The sequence below is a fragment of the Crassostrea angulata genome, chromosome 5, assembly GCF_025612915.1.
Source record: "Crassostrea angulata isolate pt1a10 chromosome 5, ASM2561291v2, whole genome shotgun sequence".
Classification (NCBI taxonomy): Eukaryota; Metazoa; Mollusca; class Bivalvia; order Ostreida; family Ostreidae; genus Magallana; species Magallana angulata.
Genome location: NC_069115.1, coordinates 24,256,593 through 24,272,846, shown reverse-complemented (window position 1 = coordinate 24,272,846; position 16,254 = coordinate 24,256,593). Strand labels below are relative to the sequence as shown.

General features: G+C 31.6%; 1 pseudogene; it reads left to right on the top strand.

Annotated features, from left to right (window-relative positions):
- LOC128185245 (E3 ubiquitin-protein ligase RNF213-like) overlaps positions 1 to 16,254 on the top strand; it is a 209,364-nt pseudogene that overhangs the window by 45,319 nt on the left and 147,791 nt on the right.

The window sequence follows — 16,254 nt, the reverse complement described above, 5'->3', positions numbered from 1 at the left end:
GTCCCTTTCTAGCAGTTATTGCCCCTGAAAGTTTCGAACATTAAAAAAAAACCACAAATAACTTTTGAATCAATAATCATAGATACAGCGGACCAGTTGATATTGAAGCGTCTACCTTGTCAGATGAAAATGACATAAAGGTCAAAGGTCAAGGTCAAGCAATGAAAAATTGCAAAGTTAATCGTTTGACACTTTTTTTATGAAGTAACGCAGAAAAAAATATTTTATTCTATTGAAGCAATCTTATTTCAAACATAAAAAAACAATGAGGTGGAAAGACCTCTAATTGTTCGAGAACAATTAGTCTACTAGTTTGTTATTACGGTTGTCCAAAAATTCAAACTTGATGTAATTGCTCATTAAAAGTTACGGTACCATTTGACCCTGTGTCAAAAAAGTCCCTGAAATTACAGATTTAATGCCCCTTGAGAAGGAAATGCTTGTTATCACTATTCCTCTGAAACCATAAGAGATAGAGACTTGGAACTTTTCCCAATGTCTTTAGTACACTTCGACGGTTCTTCAATCTATTCATACCGAAAGGATCTGAGGCTCCCTTCTAGTAGTTTATGCCCCTGAAATTATTTAAATTTCCATAAAATCACCTCCAATTTTTTTTATTACTTATCATAAAGACTTCGGACCACTTGGAATGGGAGCGTACACCTTTGCCAAACAAAATGACATTAAGGTCAAAGGTCGAGGTCATTATGAAATCTGTTAATTCATGACTTTTCAGATCTCTTTTGTTTAGGGTGCTAGAAAATTACTTTTTTATGGACGTAGTAGGACACCTTAAGTCATTTAAAAATATAGCCCCTTGGCTCACACTTTTGAATAATTACAGAGTTATTGCACCTATTATACTAAATACTTGTTATCGCTACTTCTCTGAAAACTCAAGTGATAGAGACTTGGTACTTTTACAAATGTATTCAGTACACCTAGAGGGTTCTTCAATCTATTATACCGAAAGGATCTGAGACCCCCTTATAGCAGTTATTGCCCCTGAAAGTATTGAAACTTCGATAAAATCACTTCCAACTTTTTTACTATCTATCATAGATAGGTCGGACCACTAGAAATAGAAGCGTCTACAAAATGACATAAAGGTCAAAGGTCAATATCATTTGGAAGTCTGTTAATTAATGAATGTTCATATCATTTGAAATACAGATTTATAGTAAGGGTTTCAATAGCTTGCTGGATTGCGCAATAAGGTATTCACTTGGGTCAGCCAGGTATCACATCAAGTCTTGTGGTTACTCAAGTGGAACTTGTTTTTAGAGTCAACCCATTCATTTTGTACAAAGACAGCTAGCCGCTAGAACACTCTCTTCTATTGTTAAGGTTTACTATTTATTTGATTGTGTAAAGAATATTCACTTGGCCTAGTGTTGTTCATAGTAAGTGGAAAAAAATTAAGAAAAGTAATTTAATAAATGTTTACGATATATATAACATGGAATTATTAAAGAAATGGCTTGAAAATTAAAAAAAATCTCTTTAAAAATCATTTATCATTTTATAGTTTTCTCATTTTATAGTACAACGTGTATCATAGGTATAATAATGTTTTGTATAACTTTTTGAGCAATCTAGCAATTCATTAAGAATATTAAGGTGGAAAGACCTCTAATTGTTCGAGAACAATTAGCCTACTAGTTGTTTTGTATTTTCAGAACATAAAAATGAATGATCAAGTGAAAACAGAAAGTTTAAAGATTTTCCTATGCATCCTTTGCAATAAAAGAACAAGACGAAATGACAGAAACAAATGTGAGTCAGCAACAATTCGTCGCTTCCTCAAAAAACCTCAAATGACATTTTGTGCAATAAGTGTAGACATCGCTACCATAGACACCAGAAAACATTCCAGCAGAAGTCCAGTTCCCTTCCTCTGTCTCAGCCTCCACAACCAGGAATGTGCAGTCCATATATTTGCCTCTCCAGAGAACACCTGTTTCACATGCTTACTGCTTTATATGCAAGCGACCGGGTCCTAAAATTGTTGTCGTATCTTCAGATTTTAAGATTTTAAGCCTTTCTTCACCATGAAATCGTCATCCCACTTGGAAGCAGATGTTGTCGATCCCACATTGACGAAGGGGAATTCAGACCTGGTGTTTTGACCAATATACAGACATTTGAGTCTTCATTTGTAAACAAGTCGACAGTGCTGGAATTGATCCAAAAAATAGTTAAATACGAAACTATGCCCTCCTGAACTCAACATGCAGATTTTCTTTTGAACTGTCTACCATGAGCAACAGTGACCATATGGCACTGACTGGTATCTCTAAAGAAAACTTTGAAGACCTCCATTCCTTTATTTCCACTGATATTCGAAACACACAAAACCGAGGCACACGAATGTCACTTGAACTCTTTCTTCTGAAACTGAGATCAGGAATGTCAAATTAATTTCTGGCCACTATTTTTGGAATAACAAAGTCTTCCCTCTGGTGAGCAGTAAAATCAGCCCGCACATCACTCATAAAGTCATTTGTTCCGCATCATCTTGGACTACAACATACAAAAAGAGAAGAAATTATAGAAAATCATACAAGACCTCTGGCACAGGAACTTTTTGGCGATTTTACAAATAAGAAAGCTATTGCTGTTTATATAAGAACTTCCTGTTCAACGGAAATCATATAGTTTACAGAAAGGCAGGCCCCTTGTTAAACCCATGGTTGTCACATCCACAGACGGATACTTTCTAACAGTTCTTGGACCCTACCTAGCTAGGAATGATGCCATAGGAATGATGCCATAATCCTCAACCATATGCTTCATACCAACGTAGAAGATCTGAAGGGCTGGTTCCATGGATATGATTTTTTTGTCGTAGACAGAGGCTTCCGAGATTAAGTCGATATGCTAGAAGAGCTGGGTATAAGGGCCGAAATGCCTCGTGTTGATGAGCAAAGGGCAGAAGCAGATGACAACCTTAGATGCCAATGCCTCTCGTCTTATCACCAAGGTTAGTTGCTTTTTTTATTACCAGACCTATAACATAAATTCAATTATTAATCATCATGTCAGAAAAACTTCAATACAATTACATTTCATAATAATTCCACATCTGTCTTTATCTGAAATACAAGCAAATACTATTCCAAATCATTGATTTTATGATTTTCATCATTTTAATTCTTTTTTAGTAAAAAATTATATCCACTGTTAATTTTATATAAGGCACTTCTACCTTTTTTATAAGTGGTGCTTGTTCTTAACTTTACAGATTCGTGAGGTCGTTGAGGCAGCCAATGCAAAATTAAAGCGATGGAAGTACCTTGCTCACGTTCTTCCGACCAATAACGTGCCATTTATCGGTGACTATGCATCGTATGTGTCCTTTCCAACCGGTATTGCAAGCCTTTGTTGACAGGAGGTGAATATGAAGATATGGCCCTTGCATGCAGAATGAGGTATTTGTCAACAAAAGGCAATAAGAAGTATGTAAAGTGGGAAGTGGCTACTGATTCTTTGGAATTACCCAACATTAGTGAAGATGACATTCGAAATCTGACCTTTGGAGTTTATCAACTTAAGTTGTGTCCAAGTTATATTTAGGAGTATTTGGAAGGGGATGTGGATATCTTGGTTCACAGTGAGTTCCATGGGCTTATAAGGGTCAAGCTACAGAGCCGTCATGATTCTTCCATACAGTATCTGCTCCTCTGGATCCAGGTTTCCGAGTCTGAGATCACTGCATGGTATTGCAGATGTCGAGCGGGTGCCCGTGTTGTGGGAGTATGTTCCCATGTCGCCGCCGTTATCTGGTTTCTTGATGTTGGGAGACACAATAGGGAGGCTATTTCGTCTATTCAAGACTGGTCCGAGTTTGTCACTGATATAGATGTTATTGACCAATCTGAGGACAGTGGTGACAGTGCGGTAGAGGAGTAACTGAGTTTTCTTCTTCTAGTGATCAATCAGACGCTGTTGGTATCCTTAAAATATGAACATTTATAATTTATGATATCAAATATTCATTAATCTGATTCATTTAAACATCATACAGATCTGGTTGCTTATTATTACACAAATGTTTTGTAATCAACAATTTGTCAATTGTAACATACTATGACTTAAGTGAGAATTACATCATACTAATTATTTTACATATATACTAGTAGAAAATTATAATACACTGTCAAAATTTATTTTTGTGTATTAATTTAAATTAGATCTTTATTGTTGTATAGAAGTATATACAATCTATCTAAATCATGATGGAAGCACACTACCTAGTTGTTATCATGCAATTTTCTTGTCAATTACAAAATCTTCACTGCAGATAAATTGTACCATGATTATATATTTTCCGACATATCTGTATAACTTGAAAACATTGTTTGCACTAGATAGGGGATCTCCTCTGTGTAAACTATTGTCAGTGCATTTTGCACGATTTGTTCTGTTATCATGTTCGTTTGATATTGAATCATTTTGTCATCTCATTTTTAAACTAACTGACAATGTGCCTTAGCGAAAATTGTTCTACTTTATCATTATCATATTTGTTACCCATTATTTGCTATTTTCATTTCTCTGTTACACATGTTACATGTAAATATTCTTTTATATATTTCTTAAATATGAAATTGTTTGGGTTGAAAATGGTAGTTACATATACGCTATGTAGAGCTTAAAAATGTTACAAATAGAGCATAGTTGTTGTTGTTTTTAATAGCTCTTCTTTGTTTTGTTTGTTTGTTTTTTTTGCATTGGATCTAATGTATATCCTTGTACATTCGTGGAAATAGGTAAATGTGTGAGTGTCTCAGATCAGTTGATGAAAAAATGAATCCATGAAATGCATGATATGTGGTAATAAATAATACTTTTTATAGCAATTCGACATTAATAAACCAATCTATAGTGAAGTGAACTTTTTTCCGCTATGAAATGGAAACGCTGCCAACACACCATACCTTGTGGTGTACAGTACATGTGACTCGATCGTTGACTTGATCTAACTCTTTTTATAGAAAACAATTCAAATATTTCTTATTTTATATTTCCTTACGTTACAGAGAGAATATCGAGACGTTTTATAGCACTTACTTTACAAATGCGTTGATTAAATCCTTTGCACTCGTCGCTGTACAATCCTGTTTGTAATCGTGCGAAATCGTGTCTCAATGGTCGACCTTACGGAAACTAAGGCGTGCCATGTGGGTTAAAAAAAATTCAAGTCCGTTCTCTCTCGATTAAATTCTGAAAATGAACGTATCTGTATCTTCAATTTAATGACAAATATGTAATTTACTTGATGGCTCTTAAGACGTAACGTCATGCTTGACGTTAAAAAAAAAACCCACTCATTTTTCGCTACTATAGTGTCTTAAAATAAACATCAGAAATAGAATTTCTGAATTCTTTAACGCGCAAAAAAATCACATAACGAATGAAAAAATGTTTTAGAATATTTTTAATACAATATTAATTGCTATTGATGTTAGGCCGATTTTGGCTAAACAGGGATTTAGTCCATACGATTTAAATTGTATTAAAATTGACGTTTTTATCGAATGAACTAAAAATAATCTAACATTTATCGATTGAATTTTGTAGATGAAAAGATTGTGAAAGTCTCCAAAAATTGTCAAATACTTTTAAAGAGTATAAAAGGAAGCTTGATATTATCAGCACAAGAGTTGAAAAGTGGCAGTATCCAAATAAGGAAATTAAGACTGATGCTGAGCGCAAAAAGCCGATACAAAGATGTCACCGCAATCATGTGGAAATATGAAAAATGCAAGGAATTTGAAGAAGATCGTATCAGTGCTCTTTTAGATCAAAGAAACAAGGAATTGGAAAAGTTAGACGAAACTTTGAAAAATATTGTGGCCTTCAAGGAAATGTTACAGTGTTTTGAAGGTATAAATGACAAATAGTAGAATCACAAATTTGCAAAATAGTCATGTAGGCAATTACAATTAAAGAACGACAGATGCAACAGGGTTGGTGACAATTTTAAATACATTCAATTAATTGTTATTAAAGGCGGGATCAATCACAAATTACTTCCATTTACTTTCTCTCAATTACAAATACTCTTTGCAATAACCTTATCTCCTATATGATATTAGATTTGTTTTCTTTTTTATTTAGAAAACCTCATCGACTTAAGTAAATTGTTCTACAAAGATGAGCAACCGCTCAAACTGTTTTTTAGGACAGAAACATTACCAAATATTGATGATCATGTTACCAAAAAAGTTTACAATCCAGAAGTTCAGATTCAGAATTTTCCTCCAGAACTCATCAAGCACCTACCACGTCTTAACGAGTATGATTAATCTTTTTATTTTTTTGGTTCAGCTGAGCTTTACGCTTAATTGGGTTTTTCTGATCAAATTTTGGTTAATGTTCGTCCATCTGTCCGCCTCTCTATCCGTCTATCATTTTTTTTTCAACATAAATTCTTTACAAAACTCCTTGTGACAATCCTACTTTGTTCATATCAGTATTGGCAAAAGGGAATTTAAGTTTCAATAAATGAAGAGCCATGTTCTCTTTGAATATATTTTAATTAAGAAGTATTGAAATATGTTGGTATTGTTCAAATTTTTCTTTAAACCAATTGGCCAAAATTGGTAGGGTATATTTTTAAATTAAAAATATAGAGAAAATCATCTCAAAAACTATTGGCTAGAAAAGCTGTAATTTGTATGGAAGCATCTCCAGGTAGCGTTTTTTCACATTTAATCAAATCATTATCCTGGAATAGGATAGTACAATAAAAATGGGGGAGGTGGTCGACTTTTTACATAGTGTTATATGTAAAAAAAAATCTTTGAAAATCTTATCCTTGAAAACAATTCATCCAGAAAATCTGAAACTTTATATGTTGAAGCACCCTTTATATGTGGTAGTGCAGATTCCAGTTGATTCAACTCGTGACTCCTAATGGAAGAAGAATTTTTTTTGTAGAATATATAGAACTTGGAGAACCATGCATCCCTGTTTTATGTGTTTAATTTATACCATAATTTAAACAGAAAGATTTTTTACATACTCAAGCAAACGGATGCATATTTCAAATAAAAGGTGTTTGTTCCAAGGAACGTGTATGTGTCTAAACGTATGATAAACTCACTCTACAGATTTTTTCATAATATATTTTAGCATCCTGTGGAAATTTCTTGTCACCAAAACTTGGCAAACGTATGCATTTATCTATTTGTATATTTCAAATATACGGTGTCTGTTCCAAGGAACTTGTATGTGTCTAAATGTATGATAAACTCACTCTACAGATTTTTTCAAAATATTTTCGCGAACCCGGTTATTAGCATCCTGTGGAAATTTCTTGTCACCAAAACTTGGCTTGAATGGAATCGATCTTAGAACCATTTTCACGCATTTCATATATTAAAAATTTGTCATATCATAATTTTTTTAATGTATAGTATTGGTCATTTTTGGATAAATAAACTGTTTAGTATGCTCATTCTTTTTTTTTTGTTTACTATATAAATCAACTTTTACGTAAAATATTCACTATTGTGCTAACATAGGCAAAGTGCATTATATGACTTAAATGTAAACATTCCCTTTACGAGATAATACACTCAAATGAAAAAAATGGAAATAAAGTTTTTAATAATTTTTACTTAAAAATGTAATCATAACTGCAGAAGAAATGTAATTAAACTAAAATCTTTTTGTGAAAAAATATGTACATATTTTTGGAAATCCTGGTGAGATAAAAAGATAAAAAAAACCCAGTTGTTACCACAAGACGTAATCCTAATTATTTAAGAGAAAAAAAAGATGGATTCAAATGTAAGCATTATTTGAGATATAAATTATTACTGTTTTCAGGTGTCAAAGGAGTGATGTTTTTAAAAACATTTGGATAAAAAGATGTTTGGAAAAAAACCATAAACGCACAGAGTTTATAACCATTGAGGAGGTAAACAAATCCATTGTTAATAACGTGTTTGAAGCCTGGGAAAAGCTCTATCTTGACCTGAAAAGTGGGGATATCACATTTCAGGAGTTTGGAAATCATTTCGGCGAAATGAAGAAAAAAGTAGTTAACAAAGAATTAAACTTGATCGCCGATACATCTAGTGATGATAAAAAACAATGGATTAAGCAACGGCTTTTTCAGTTTGATCAATACAAATTATTAAGAGAGCGTGTGGAAGGAGCAAAAGTTATAACAGACTTTGCAGAGCAATTTGATCTCAAAGGAAAATTCGATGAAGTTCAGAAAATGATGAAACTAGTATGTATTCATTCTTTTATTTACTAAACTAGTTGTATTTATTCGTATTTCAAGTAAAATGATAGCAAGCAATGCTTATGTTTGATTAATTTCATGGAAAATAAAACGTTAAGGTGTACACGTGCCTAATAATGAAAGATTTTACAAGCAAATTGTGCCGCACCTGAACTTCATTTAAAAAGAGCCGTACGCGTATTTCGAGACATGTTCAGTTGATGCATATAAAATGAAATCATGTAAAATGTCTTGCACATTTTACGTGAAATTCTTGTAAATATTCATATGATATTTATTAAATTTTAACACGAACCAGTGTCACCTTAGATTACTTTTTTACATGAAATAAATTTCATCATTTTTAAAATACCTTTTCCTTAAATTATTGTTAGATTTTCAAATGTATTTTTTCTTGACTTCTTTTCTTCTAAAAAGAATTACTTGCGTATTTGTTCGACTATTATGACCAATTTCTTCTCTAAATGCAACCTTAAATCGCTTTTTTGCTGTTTACGTACATGTACGTAAGTTTCATTTTTCCGTCACAAGCTGAAAAACATAGACTTTTTATGTTGCTCTGAGGCCAATGGAATTTTTTCAGCCTTCTTTTTATAGATATAAAAATTCAAAATAAAGTTTAAAGACAGAGTTAATGATATTTCTTTTACCTTTCAATTTTTTTCAAGCTCTAAGGTTGGAACGGTGTTTGAAAGATCGACTGAGGCAAAAAATCCACTTCAGTTCACAATTTTATGCTGTGTTGATTTAACAAAATAAGTCCCGAATTTAAAACGGTAGCTCTGTTAATCCGAATATTCAGTTTTTAGCTCCATACAATAATTGATTGATATATCTTTTTATGACTCTAAATCACTCATTAATTACTTTCACTTTATATCTGCTAATACAATTTTTACAATCCTCAAGGAGCTATATTAATGCAGATCACAATAAGCAGAATTCTAAATATCACAAGAAGTACATGTAATTGTTTTAAGAATGAATCACAAAAGTTTACATTTATTTTCAACGCAGGACTGAATAAAACTGTATTGTTGTGTTTTCTCTTATAGTCATAGATTGGCTTGTATTTTTTTTATAAATCTATTTTAAGCGTTCAAATGAATATTATTAATCTGTTTAAATATATTTAATTGAACAAAGAATATCTTAAAAATGAATTAAAAATTCAATTATTCATACATTTAAAATGTTTTGATTTTATTTGGAGAGAAAAGTTAATTCATTTATGTTGTAATATTAAACCCGGAAATGGTAAAAATGGTCAAAAATATCATAAATACATTTTTTGTTATTAAAATGTGCACAATGTTTGGAGATTCAAACATAAAAAATGTGTAACAAAAAAAAAACAGCAACAAAAAATCACGTGAACATAGCATAATACCACTTAGAGTTATCGCGTAAAACTTCTGAAAGTGATGATTAAAAGTAATACTTTTTACGTCAATTTTAAATGATTTTCGTGAGAGGCACACTTGTCTGTATTATGGAACAAAGAAAAAACAATAAAACCAATCTTATGGTTGTTTAAAGTACTATTTCTTATTTAATGACAGGGGTTTATGAATATGATAGTAAAAACCCCATATAAATCCATAAAACAGTGGTATTCCAAGTCCTATAAAAATATTTTGAAATGCATTTACACCAGAATTTGCCTCTAATGAACAAATGGCGAGTTTTTAAAAGCTTTGCTATTTTGATATTTTCCAAGCAGAAACTAACTAATGTTAAAATAATCCAATGCTTCATATCATTATTCACTGTACATCGTATTTATATCATAAGCATGGTCACAATTTGTTTAAGCATATTTGCGTCAGTTTTCTATCATTTTTTAAAATACATTAGTTCATATTTAAGGAAACGGATGCCAGTGTGCCTATGAAAGAATTAACCAGCAGTATGATCGGTGTATGTGACGAATTGCAAAACCAGAATAAAAACAGAATTGAAAGTCTTGTAATTTTCATAAATTGCAAAAAAATGGTCCGTTGGCTCCAAGAGAATATAAAAAGTAGGTTGAATCCTAGGAACAATATAGTTATAGCTATATACATTTCTGATAGTGTTATTTATGATCTCATAAACAAAACAAATGTATGTACGATAAAAATGAAGGTACAAACTCTGAAGAGTTTATCGCCTGTTTAATAAAAAAAAAGTAATTTAAATATCAAAAAATGTTTTAGGTTTGCAAGAATTGAATGTGTTTGCTGATTTAGCAACAATGACAGCTGGCGAGGGAGACATGGAAATAGATAGAGTGAACTTTCTACTATCAGCTACCCGTGGATTTGCACCTTTGATTTTTAACATTGATAAATCTTTTGGGTACAAAGAGTTAATAGAAAAATGTAAGCAGGTGTGGAAAGAGCTAGAAAGGGATCCAAAACTACCAGAAAAATTGGTATCTATCTATCTATCTATCTATCTATCTATCTATCTATCTATCTATCTATCTATCTATCTATCTATCTATCTATCTATCTATCTATTGAAAACTACGAATGAGCTGAAGAATGTTTTTATATCAATAGAAAGACACAAGCAGAAACTTGGAATGGTACGATGGTGTAAAGCAATCTCAAGGATCTGTCGAAATTTCATCGATGGAGCAAGTAAAAGCAATCAATGCTGCAGGAATTTACGTAATTGGGACGTTTGAGGAGAATACTAGCAGTACAAAAATGGTAAGGTAGCAATATAATAACTATTTCAATCTAAAGAAAATATCATCAAAAGAATGCTGCATTATACTTCTATCCTTATTTCAAAGGAAATAAAAACATTAATCCATGGCAACAGTAGCTTAATATGAGAAAGTCGTATTCTTTAAACCTAATTTTAACCTGTCAAAGTTAACACTATTAAATCTTCAAACTTGAATAGGAATTACCATCTTACCTGTTTTTATACGGGGTCACGTGACCCCATCTATTGGTTTACTTTCAGCCGAAGTCTCAAACCGGAAGGCACGCGTAGAACACATGAATTGAGTCTACGCGTAAGAAAATAGTGCAGAAGGTTTTCATGCATTTCAGTAAATATGTATTATAAAAACTCGCATAAAACCTTTCAGTCTTCTGTGTATAAACAAAATTCTATTAAGAAAATAAACAAATAGTTTTATTAATCAAAATATTCTTGCTCGGGTTCAAATGTGGAATGAGTTATGTAACTGAATGCACAGTGCCGTTGACGATTCAGTTGGTGTACGAGCACATTAATCACTAGAAGAGGTTGATGATGGAATCGAAATCAAAGTTTCCAAAAGCAATGTGCCATTTTTAAAAAGTTGTGAATTTTATTTTGACAATCTTTCACCTTAATACTACAAAACTTCATGCGCAAGCCGAAGTTAAAATCGGGACGGGTTATACACAGATGTTTTACAAATTAAATAGGTGTTTCATTGGCTTCCAGTCTTCTTGCGGTATGACTGCTGTTCGTCTCTAAAGGAATTTTGTACAAAGAAAATAAAAACAAGTTTGAATTTGCATTCTCGTTCGTTGGCTCTTTAGTTAATTAAACTGAATTTAAATTTTTAACAATGCATTGAAAGCAAAATCTATAATAGATAATACATTTTGGAAGACTTATACATCATACAATATATACAATCTTATCGATTGAAGAACCAACGTAAATGTTAATGTTAATGTTTTTCGTTTTAGTTGGAATCAGGCTTGGGGTGAATTACATTGTAAAATAATGCATTACATTACCATTACTTCATGAATTAGGGTATTAAGTTACCATTACTAAATTTTATTGAAGTAATGCATTACATTACCATTATATGAGTGAAGTAATGCATTACCATTACTTTTGAAAAGTCAATAAGTTTTAAAAAAGTAATTTAAAAACTAAATAAAAAGTTCTTGTAAATATTACATAAATAAGACATGCTTAAAATATTACAGGTTCATGTTCATGTTCACTATCAGGTTCAAATTTAATGACTTATACAAGATTGCTGTTGCACTTGTAGTTCTCAAAGTTGGGTTGGTCCCGTAACATTTACACGCTAATGGCGGAGTTGACAATCTCTGTTATTTATGTCTCTGATTTTCGGAGTATGATTTTTAATGAAAGGAACGGTTGTATCGTAATTCGTGTAGGTGATGCACGAGTTTACACAAAAAGGTAGTAAGTGGCGAATGGATTTATTTTTACCTATTACTTTTGCATAAATCGCAAATGAAGAAAATCGTGTCAGATAAGTCGGTCTTAAAAATCAAAATAGCGACCGTGACAAATCTTTTTATTGTCAAAGTTCTTGGAATCTTATTGTAAAAAAAATATTTCTAACGTCAGGTGCCTGTGTTTGTTATCGGTATACAAACGTTAACTTTGTTTGTTAATTCAGCAGTTTTAGAGCTTTCGGGGTTTTCATAAAACTTTTATTACGGATACCGTCCGACTTGTGGATATTCCCTTGGATCACAAAATTGAAAAAATCTAATGATTAAAATTATCTACTTTCATATAGTTGTTTGATTTTCCCGGTTAGTAGTAATTTTTATTAAAATATTTCCTTGGGGTCTCATTTTACATAATATACCGTTGTGTCAATTTTCTACAATTACGAAGGCTGGGATTGAGTAAAATTTAGACAAAGTATCAGACAATTGCAAAAAAGCCGAATTAACATAGATTGTAACAACTAATTCAAACTCATAAATTTTGGAAGCATATTCGAGGAAATCCAGGACAATTACAAATTCAAACTTTCAATACCCCGTCTATCAGTACTCTCAGTACTTTGATTTTTCTTTAACTGAGCCTTTTTATGATAGTTTCCGTTTCATACATTTGTACATATTTTCTGACATTTGAGTAAAATGTTTCGTTAGAGCTTTTTTATGGCCATTTTTAAATTTATGAATAGTTTTATGTGTATAAAATTGATTGAAAAAAAAATAGACTGGCATGAACATAGCCATAGTAAAGATCATAAATAAATCAGAAAAAGTTTTTAATGCACCACATGTATTAACCCACAACAAATGAAAAAAAAAACCCGCATGAACGACGAACAAATAAACTTGTCTCTTTTCCTTCCTGTAGACAGTAGAAGATGTGTTACAGCTTCATATCAAAGACAAATCCTTAGACGAAAGATTTCGTCGAAGATACAGATATAAAGAGTTACAAGAGCTAGAAAGCAAACTGATGCTTATAGCTGGAAAAGCTGAAAAAGGAAAAGAAGACGTGGACAGATTTACAATGGTAAAATTTAACATACACCCACCAACCCACCCATCCACCCAACCACCCTCATATACGGTTAAGTCTTGGAATATATGAGTTTTTTCTGGAAATTTAAAAATATTTAACGAGGCTGAATGTCACATTCCATACTTAGATATTTCGATAAATTTTCTGGCTGGCATGTAATTTTTTTCCATATTAGTTAGCTTTAGATCAGAGAGGCAATGTAATATGTAGGAAAATACATGAAAAACTAATTAAAAAAAGGTCACAAGATGGGAAATTAAAAAAATCTTGACCTCCTGGTTTGATCCAGAGAAAATTTAATTTTTTTGCAATGACCCATTTCTTTTATTTTGGCATATCGCGGTATATATTGGCTTACAAAAATGAACTCTTAACAGAATAAAACATTTTAAATCCTAATATGTTTTTGTTGCTCAATCCAAAAATTTGGTCTGGTTTAAAAATCCATGGCCACTTCGAATTATTGAGCAGACATTTTTTCCTTTGTTTTTTTTGCATACTTTACAATAGAAGAAAACAATGATGTCGTAACCACCGTTTTTAACGTTACGGAGAATGTTTATTTTGAATAAAAAAAAACAAAGATAATAAAAGAAATTTATAAAATGCGCATTGTCATTCGCACTCCAACTGTCCCAGGCCTCGTTAAGAAAAGTTTTACATTTAAAATTTTTGGCAAATATACACATTAGAAATGGTTGTTCAGGTGAGCAATGTGGCCCAGTTGCCTCTTGCACTTCTTTCCAAATTAAGTATGAAGGAATAGAAAATTGGGGGGGGGGGGGTGCTGACTTTTTCTTAATTTTACTCATGATTGTTTTGCAAACACACCTATATTTCCTTAAAACAAAAGAAATAAACTTAATAAATACAATAATACAGTAATTACAACCGGAAACGATTTTTGAATAATAAAGTTTCATGTTAATTCGTCGATTCTGGTCTCCTGAATGTTTGCTTATAATTCTTCAAAATTCTTTTAAGAAAAAAATATAAGAATAAGATTCAGAAATGGGACTTTCCTTAAAAAGATGAATATAGATAAAATGTTCATAACATTATGTAAAAATAATGGCTGATTTTATAATGAAACATGTAAATAATAATGTGTGTTAATAATGAAATCAGTCATTTTATTTTGCTTGGCGTACTTATATGTAGAAAAAAGGTACTAACCGTTTAAACACAATAGTAGGGAATATTTGTAAAGGAAAAAGGCGCTATACTTCTTTTTTGTTTTATAAATATCGCATATAAGTCATTGCTTTTATTCATTGCTTATTTCTTGAACTAAAATCTAATGGATTTAATTTACTTTCAATGAATTACTCGAAACTTCTGCTCTATGTTTGTGCACATGTGTTTCTTTCTCAAGGTATTAGACTCCGTCATTCGTTTGTGCAATGTTTACATAAAACTTCTGGAATCTGGATGCGTTTTGTTTACAAGCTGGCAGACTAAATTTTTATGCGATCCGAAAAGACCAGTTTGTGCATTCATAGAATTTGGAAAAGGAGAAAAAATCAAACAGTTGAAAGGAAGGCGCAACGATAAAGACGACGTCATCACAATTATGCCAGATATTGCAAAGTTTATGGAAACAAGTCTTGAGAACTGGCTTCAGTACTTGGATAAAAAGCGATATGAATATCAACATCTCAATTATTACACTACAGATCAATTAGTCATTTTACAAAGAGAGCTGGCAAAAGTTATCGATGGGGATAAAATACCACCATTTATAATTCCCTTGCTTTCTGTTGTCAAAAGCGACTGTAATATTGACGATCTAACCGGGGCATTGCAAGAGGCAAATGAAGAACTACGAATATTGAACTGTAATGACGATAAAGTTTGTCGCACAGATAATCAAGGAGACGAAATAGCAAATTTTCTTAGTGAAATGAAAAATGCAGGACAGAAAGAAACGGTAGCTAGGGCTGCTTTAAAAGATGGCATTGATCCAAAAGATTTTGATGACGGTAACACAAAGCATATAAACGTTTTTGATATTTAATGATAATGTTAAATTTTACTAACTCAATAATGAATTATGTATATTGGTTTGATATTATATCACTTCAAAGAAAATTTACTATGATATTAAGTTTGAATCTGCAGTAGAATGTAAAAAAAACCTTTGGTAATATAAAAACCGATCGTACCAGCTGAAAATAGAACAATAGGATTTTAATACTAATAATACATGTAGAACATAAATGATTTTGTCACTTTTGATGTAAAAAATATTCCAGATTAATTCATTTATATTTAATTTGACACCAAACAAAATTTGACGACAAGTATTTATTAACGTGTCATGACAAAATAATTTAATGTTGTAGGTTTACTATGGTGTATTGAAAACGAAGAAAGGATACTAACTGCAGAACAGGAGAATATTAAAACCCCTGAAGTGATGAGAAAAACCATCACAAGTGAAGAAATTCTTGATACCCTCCCTACCAGCAGGTTTATGAATCTTTTCAATGCATCTCATTTTTTCTTTATTCTAGATTAAAATACGACTTAGTTCTGCTTTTATCTTCCATTTCATAAAAACATCAATATTTGTATCTATGAAAATTATACGCAGTAATTTAGATTTTCATGTTTTAAAAAGGTTGAAGCATATCTAATTACTACGGAAGCCCATTTAGGACCTATCAAAAAATATTTTTTAATTTGATATAACGAATTCTTGAATTTGTTAAAACGAATTTAAATCGTTATAACGA